Raw genomic sequence first — 8,956 nt, forward strand, 5'->3', positions numbered from 1 at the left:
CTCTCTCTCTCTTTCTCTCTCTATAAAATCAATAAAATTAAAAAAAAAAATTTAACTAAGTTTTGCAACTAAGGTCCTGGGTTAGTTCTTTTTGTTCAACTGTTGAGAAAAATTAATATATTCTGATTTGGGATTTCAGGGTCATATCGTATGCATACTCTAAAGTTCATTAGATACACTTAAAGTGTTTTCCGCGGTGTTCACATGCATTGTATTGCCTTCTGTCCTGTCTGCAATACCTCTTGCCTCTGCCCACACTGACATGTGATTTGTCAGTGTACATACTGGGAAGAGCTTTTGCCCTCGAGTTCTCATCTGCTCTCTGACATTTACCTGCAATGGGATAATTGACAATAATTTGTCGTCTTCATTTTAACCCGACTGAGCCTCAGTTTTGTTATCCATAGAAGGAGATTGTAACAATCTCGAGTTCATAGAGTTTTGTGATGATCTAATGCATTATTCCATGAACAAGCATAAAACATTGCCCGCTGCTGGTGAGCAACTCAGTAATGAAAACTGGTTTACTTATCATTGGCATGTTTTTATTGCTGCAACGATGAGTGTGAAGGAGTATTATTTTAATTTTCATTTCTCTGATGACCGATAAAGCTGACCATCTTTGTGTGCAGACATTGACAATGTGTGTTTTCTTTTATATTAAATACTTTTTCTAGGGTGAGTCATCTATGTGATCTAAGGGCTTGCTAGCATTTCTCCCAGAATGATCTGACCGGATGGTACTAGTTTGGGGTTTTTTTGTTTGTTTGTTTTTTGTTTGGTTGAGTTTTTTTTTGTTTTTTGTTTTTTGGGTTTTTTTTTTTACAGAGACAAAGAGAGTCAGAGAGAGGGATAGACAGAGACAGACAGGAATGGAGAGAGATGAGAAACATCAATCATCAGTTTTTTGTTGCGACACCTTAATTGTTCATTGATTGCTTTCTCATATGTGCCTTGACTGGGGGCCTTCAGCAGACCGAGGAACCCCTTGCTCGAGCCAGCGACCTTGCATCCAAGCTGGTGAGCTTTGCTCAAACCAGATGAGTCCACGCTCAAGCTGGCGACCTCCGGGTCTCAAACCTGGGTCCTCTGCATCCCAGTCTGGTGCTCTATCCGCTGCGCCACCACCTGGTCAGGTGAACGGTACTCAGTTTGGAAACAAACATGGACCAAGCTGAGTAAACCTGCAGAGACCACGGGTCATTGTTGAAGGCATTGTTTGTAGCTGTATAATCTACATGCTGTTGTCATACTGCGTACTATATAGATGTATGTGACCCAATAAGATGGCCTTTGTCATATTTCAAAATAAGACCACGTGGAAAATCGGTCTAATAAGATATATTTGCACTGCTACAAAGATTGTATGAGGGTTTTGACCTGAATTCGTCCCCACTAGTGACATCAATCAACAGAGCGTTCTGCCCTCATTCAAGGTCTTTGCACAGGTGTCTGTGAGATTACTGGTCTATGTAACTGTAGGAATTATTTACATATTTCGGACAATAACCCTTTGTTTCACGCCTCCTCTCCCAGAACGAGGTTTGCCTTTATCCTGTCTTGTTGTTGTTGTCATTTTTATTAGACAAATTCTAACTTTCACACAGAAAAACTGACCACGACTGTGCAGACAGATGGTTTGTAATTTTACCATCGAGATTTAGAATTTTCCTTACTAAATTGAGGGCATAAAGACGTGCTACGGATTGTTCTAAATCATTTGACGTTCAGGTTTGCATTGTGTTTATCAATATGTCAGGTGTCTGAAAAATGAAACGCCTCAGTGCCTGACAGGTGGAAGCCCTGTGTACCCATCAGCTATCAAAGCAGATGCCTCCAGGGCCTCATCCACATGCCCTAACCTTTCACCCTGCTCAGAGCACGTTCTGACCACCACTGTCTGTGTCCCTGTGCCTGTGACATGTATCCCGAATGCGGAGAGTCGGTGGTCAGTCTACCACCAGCCAGCAGCACCGGGGGAGTCACATCCCCTAGGAAAACCATCACAAATACAGCTCCGTGGAGACGGGGTTCCTGACTCCACAAGCCTCTCAGTGTTTTCCTACTGACTCCCCTGAGACTGCCCAATGCCTGCCTCATCCACGGTGGTGACCTTTTGAAGAGATCTTCAGTTTTTGGTCCTGCAGCCAATCTCTTCCTTAGTATACGAGACTAAATTCAAAGGAACTTATGAATAAGAATACACAGGGCCCTGGCCTGTTGGCTCAGTGGTAGAGTGTTGGCCTACCGTGTGGAAGTTCCAGGTTCAATTCCCAGCCAGGGCACACAGGAGAAGCGCCCATCTGCTTCTCCACCCCTCCCCCTCTCCTTCCTCTCTGTCTCTCTCTTCCCCTCCCGCAGCCAAGGCTCCACTGGAGCAAAGTTGGCCCTGGGCACTGAGGATGGCTCTGTGGCCTCTGCCTCAGGCGCTAGAATGGCTCTGGTTGCAACAGAGCAATGCCCCAGATGGGCAGAGCATCGCCCCCTGGTGGGCATGCCGGGTGGATCCTGGTCAGGAGCATGAGGGAATCTGTCTCTCTGCCTCCCCGCTTCTCACTTCAGAAAAAGACAAAAAAATAAAAATATAAATAAATAAATAAATAAGAATACTCAGGAAATATATTAAAAGGATACAATAGCACATTTAAATTGTTTGACCACGCTTTAGATATACAAACTAAAATCCAGACATATTTTAAGTAATACTGGCTGTAATTTGCTTTAGGAATGCACTTAATTTCCCATTTCAGAATATATTGACCAAAGGCCTGGTTTAGACTAAATAAAGACAAGTTGCATTTACTGACTATAGTTTGGAATGCTCTGATGGATTTCCGTGTTATCCATGCATATGACAAAGATGAAAATGCAAAAATATCCTATTAAAAAAGTATTCTTTCAGTGACTCACCTGTAGTCTCAGCAAACAGATTTACGTACAACAGTGTATATTCATGCGTGAGGCAAATGTGCCCCTGAGTGCCGTAGGGACACAGAGGTACCGCATTGGTGACAATAGCTGTGTTGCATGTAGCCCTTTGTACAACATGAGCTCCAAGTATTGTAGAAAGCGGTCCTCTCCTCTCTGTTCTCTGCAGAAGAGCTCACAGGATGACGTATCAGATCATGTACTAAGAACAGAGATAGAAACAAATGTAATAGCAGTCTCCTTTCTTAAGAAGCTCGTGATTTGGTGAAGAGGACACACAGGTAAAAAAAAAAGAATTCTGTTAATGGGTGATACACACCTTAATAAGAATCTGAGGCCGTGAGAGATTGGTCAGGGATGCTTCCCAAAAGAGGTGATGTTTATGTCACCCAGTAACATGAGTGCTACTCCAGACAGAAGGCCACTGAGTGTTGACAAATATATTTATGGAGCGCATTACTGTTCAATAGAGATGTGATTGATGAATTATGTTTCAGGACATAAATAAAAAATTAACTGCGCATGTGATTAAAGGATTGCTTTTCATTTTTATGACTTAAAGGCTTAGGTGATTGATAGGAATAACATTCCTTTAGAAGTAAACGTGTCTATTTGTGTGCAAACTGCAAATCAGAAAAGAGGTGCAACCAGTTACATCAGAAGAGAACAAGTTTTAAAGGGAGCAGTGTCTGGAAACTGTATATTTATAGACAATAATGTGTGGCAGAACATCTCCGAGACGGACTGGAATCACACAGCCAAAGAAAACCACCAAATAGACATGACCACTGGGTACATGACCGTAAGACGGTCACTGCCCAGTCACACCCGGCTGCCTCCACGCACTGGAAGCAAAACATTGCACAAAAGTGAGATAATACACTGATTCTAGCCTCCAGTTACGGCATCAGAAAGGGGCTGTTAGTTTTTTTTAAATTGAACTTATTGGGGTGACCCTGTTAACAGAATTATACAGGTTGCAGAGGCCCAATTCTTCAACACATCTCTGCACACCATATTGTGTGTTCACCCCCCCCCCAAGCCAAGTCTTCACCCATCACCATTCTTCTCCTCCATCCCCACTTCCTCCGCCCCCTCCACACTGTTGTCCATGTCCAGGAGATTGTTTTTGTACTTTTTGCTCAATCCTTTCACTTCATGAACCGAGCCCTCCGTGGCCGAGAGCTGCCAGCCTGCCGTCTATGTGTGAGTCTGTCTCCGTTTTGCTGGTTAGTTCATTTTGTTCATTAGAATCCACAAATGGGTGAATTCCAACTGGCTTATTTCACTTAGCACAATGCTCTCCAGGTTAAAAAAGAGAGAGAGAGAGAGAGAGAGAAGGCTTGGCTGCATTTACGCAACAGAATGTGACACTGCCATAAAACAGGAAAATAAAACAACAGGGAAACTTTACCTTTTGCAACAGCACGGATGGACCTGAGGGGTTTCTAATTGTGTGCAATTAGCACACAATTGGTTCAAGACCTGGTCAAGACCAGCTCTGACGCAGTGGGAAAGGTGGATTGCTCATCAGGGATGGGTTAGACAACCCGTAAAACCTGCGGACAGAGCCTAAGCACCAAGCTCAAGGAGTTTTGCAGCTTAAGGCTTTCTGTGCCCTGAACACTCTCACTCCGGCTGTGTCTTCTACGAGAATGTTTTATATAAAACACTCTTCATCCTTCAATGTCAGTGCAAACACGACTTCTCTGAATTTCCCTTCGACTCCTGTTCAGATAAATATGAAAATGAGAAGCTGCATCTTTAATTTTTTTTTCATAGAAATATATACATCTTCTGTGTTAAAAGTTACCACATTGTATTGTTATTTAGGGTCTGGGACATGGTCTTTTGAAAAACATGAGATTTTAGACTCATAAAGTTGACATGATTACAGTTTTGCTAAAAATCGTGGAGGGCTCTTAGTAGGAAAAAGAAATCTTAGTTTGGAAGAAACTAACTAAAAGGAAAATAAATCTGCATCTGTGTTCATCAATACAGTATCTTTTAAAATGGGCACATTCTCAAATGCTATTGCCTGGCTTTATCCAAGTTCACTGTGTGAGGGGTTGAGGATCTTAACTAATTAGACTTCACTGTCTAATTCTAAGTCTGTATAATTGATAGGCATTTGCCATCTAATTTCTGTTCTTTGGAAACATTCCTTTACTAACGAAACATTCCTTTTGTGTATTTACAACCTAATAAGTTGTCCTCCCCCGTCCCACTTTCAATATTGACATTCCTGGCCTGTTTCATTCTAGAATAGCGAGTGACGGCCCTCTTCTGTCATCTGAGCTCGGGACAGTCACTGGCACGGTTTTACCCTTAGAGGTTAAAGCTATCCCCTTGCACAGTGATTGGTTATATTCAATCATGATCATGCTGATGGAGCTGCTAGCCATTTGCAGTCTTTTCTAGTTTATAGCATGGAAATGGAGAACGTAAGGAGAATGATATTGTTTCCGCAATCCTTATTGTTCCTGCCTTTTGCATGACATCTCTGACTTGGACTAAATTGTGTTTTGTTGGAATGCATTTCTTCCAAACCTAAATATCACATATTTTTTCTCGCCCCCACCTTTTGGAATTTCCTCAGACCATGCCTTACAACCATATCTTATATAATTGATGTACTTTCATCATTGTTTACGTCATCGACAACATGATGCTGACGGCAGAGGACCTTTAAAGTCAGGATTGACCTGGATTTTGACCTATTTGATCGCTTTGATTTCAAGGAACGATAAAGTGGGAGACTCCACACACGTGAGATTTTGATTTCTCTGCACGCAGGTCACATTTGGAAGAATATTCCTTAACACTGACATTCTCATGGATTTAAAGGGCCCATTAGCCCAACAGCAGTAATCATTCATTTTTATAACAGAGTTGATTAGTTAATGTTGCAGAGGGCATATTGCTTTCTAGAGGTAATTAACCATTACCTCTAGATATATATATATATCTGTCAGGGTAAAATTCCCCTAAGTGATATAAACAACGCTATAGCTTTTTTTTTCCATACTGATAATGACTATGATAACATTATTAGAATAGATGATATTATCTTGTGTATACCTATTATTATTCTTCTCTCTGTGATGCTAATGAAAGATGCATTTCTGTTACTACTATTTTTGTTATTATAAATACACACACACACACACACACAATTTCCTCCATGTTGGAAACTTCCTGAATGTTTTGCCCCTGATGTCATGCAAATAAAGTCATATCCAGGGAGAGAGGACAGGACCTAGGCTATCTGAGATCCCTGGCTGCGCTGTCGCAAACACGCTTTCTGGTCTTTGGTTGGCTAATTGAACTCTGAAAGGAGGTGACATTAAGTGAAAACAGTGAGTATAATCTAGGGCTGTGATGGCCAACCTTTTTATAAAAGCCGCCCACTTTTGCAGGGCTGGTCAACCTGGTCCCTCCCGCCCAGAAGTGGGCGTTCCAGCTTTCACGGTGGGCCAATCACAACGCCGTTTGGTTGCTCCGCTACCGCCCACCATGAAAGCCGGAACGCCCACTAGTGGGCGGGAGGGACCAGGTTGACCAGCCCTGCAAAAGTGGGTAAGTTTTTATAAAAAGGTTCGCCATCACGGGTCTAGGGAAAGCAACCGTCCCAGGTGTCGCGATTTACACAGAGGTTTTGGTAACTTAAATTATTTTTTCTGCTGAACGAGAAAAAGAGCATGGCACAGATATAAAGAAGTCGAAGATGAACGGCGTCCCTGCGATTAAGAAATACCCGGGCTGCAGGTACCCTGAGGACAGAGACCAGGACCTTATCTGTTCTTAGCCTCGTAGTTCCCACTAGCGTTCCGGCCCACGCAGCTCTCTGCAGGCGTCTGCCGACCCCGCTATAATGTCACTTGGTGAATCCCATTTGTAAATAGTAAATTCCCAGGTAGCATGACTAGGCATAGCTGACAGACTGCATCTTTCTAAGTATGCTTAGGAATACCAGTGATTGGGGTTTTTCTGTATTTTACATAAATCATGCATCATTGCTCTTATAAGAAACATTAGAAAAGTCTTTGTAAGCATTTCAAAAACAATAGGAATGGTAAGACACGTGGAAATGAAGACAGTAATTCTTGATATTGCTAATGCCTATAGTCATTGTTTGCAGAGCTATACTACATTAAGTAAGCATGGTAAAAAGGAGAAAATAATTGTCTTTCTATGTGGCTAAGTTCATCTGACTGGTCTAGTAATTAAATTGACATTAGACTGGTTAGCAGAAGAAAGTAACCAAATGTATTATGTCTGTAAAGATGGGGTGGGTGGGTTTATAAGCACGTGGGACCAGAAGACACATCAGGCAGTCGAGGCTCATGAGCCGTTCTGGACTAAGAAGAGAGAAGCCTGGGACTGGAACTTCAAAGGGGGAGAAGGAAGCTCACAGGGAGATGAGGAAAAGCAAGCGTTTGGTAAATAAGTTCTTGCCAGGTCACCCAGAAACAACATGACACAGAGGGCCGTCTAACAGACTGCACTTGGTTTGTCCCAGGCGGTCAAACTTAGTTCATTCGTAGCATGAGGCTGAAGCTCTCTGTACAAAGGCTCTTGAGTCCCTTTCAGCAGGTGAGAGGGGTGGGTCAAGGATGCTGTATGAATCTTCTTTTTTTAAAATTTTTTTTATTATTTTTATTTTTATTTTTCTGAAGCTGGAAACGGGGAGAGACAGTCAGACAGACTCCCGCATGCGCCCGACCGGGACCCACCCGGCACGCCCACCAGGGGCGACGCTCTGCCCACCAGGGGGCGTCGCTCTGCCGCGACCAGAGCCACTCTAACGCCTGGGGCAGAGGCCAAGGAGCCATCCCCAGCGCCCGGGCCATCTTTGCTCCAATGGAGCCTTGGCTGCGAGAGGGGAAGAGAGAGACAGAGAGGAAGGAGAGGGGGAGGGGTGGAGAAGCAAATGGGCGCTTCTCCAATGTGCCCTGGCCGGGAATCGAACCCGGGTCCCCCACACGCCAGGCTGACGCTCTACCACTGAGCCAACCGGCCAGGGCCTTCTTCTTTCTTTCTTTTTTATTTCTCTGAAGTGAGAAGTGGGGAGGCAGACAGACTCCCACATGCGCCCGACCGGGATCCACCCGGCATGCCTACCAGGGTGCAATGCTCTGGCCATCTGGGCAGATGATGCTCCATTGTTGCCGGAGCCATTCTAGCACCTGAGGTGGAGGCCATGGAGCCGTCCTCAGTGCCTGGGCCAACTTTGCTTCAATGGAGCCTTGGCTGCAGGAAGGGAAGAGAGAGAGAGGAAGGAGGGGGGGAGAAGAAGATAGGTGCTTCTCCTGTTGCCCTGGCTGAAGCTCAAACCTGGGACTTCCACATGCCGGACCGATGATCTATCACTGAGCAAACCTGCCAGGGGCTGAATCTTCTATTTTTTTGATAACCAGCTTAACATCAGCATCTCCAAGGTGTACTCTGGGGAGAGGGGAGTAAAGTTTTGGTTTTCACCAAGAACCACTGAAAAACCTCTTTCAACATATCATTTAGCATGCCTCAACTGGGTTATAACAAACATTTACTTTCCCCCCCCGCAAAGAACTGACTGATTTCAGCTATATTATTTATATTGATGATATTGCTGTTGCGGAAATGACTTAATTTAAGGTCTCGTATTTATTCCACAGACCACTGAGCACCTGTGGGCCGTGCTCTGCCCCAGGCACCAGTGATGAGTGTGATAAAATCTTCAAGGACGCTTGTCTTCAGGAATAATGAGGTTAAATGACATGAGACAAAGTGCCTGAAGTTCTATATTTGTTACAGAAAGTGTCATGTTCTAGCAAAATCTCTACTTTACAAGCTTCTGACCAATAAAACTGAAATAACTTCCCGGAACAGTTCCTTTGTCCCATTGGCCAGAATGTGTCTCACGGGCTCGTGGCAGCTCAGACCATGGTCAGCTTTTCAAGTACAAACTACCTTTTAAATTTTATTTTATTCTTATTTATTCTAGAGAGAGAAAGGGAGGGCGAGAGGCAGAAACACCGATCTGCTC

The sequence above is a fragment of the Saccopteryx bilineata genome, chromosome 8, assembly GCF_036850765.1.
Source record: "Saccopteryx bilineata isolate mSacBil1 chromosome 8, mSacBil1_pri_phased_curated, whole genome shotgun sequence".
Lineage (NCBI taxonomy): Eukaryota > Metazoa > Chordata > Mammalia > Chiroptera > Emballonuridae > Saccopteryx > Saccopteryx bilineata.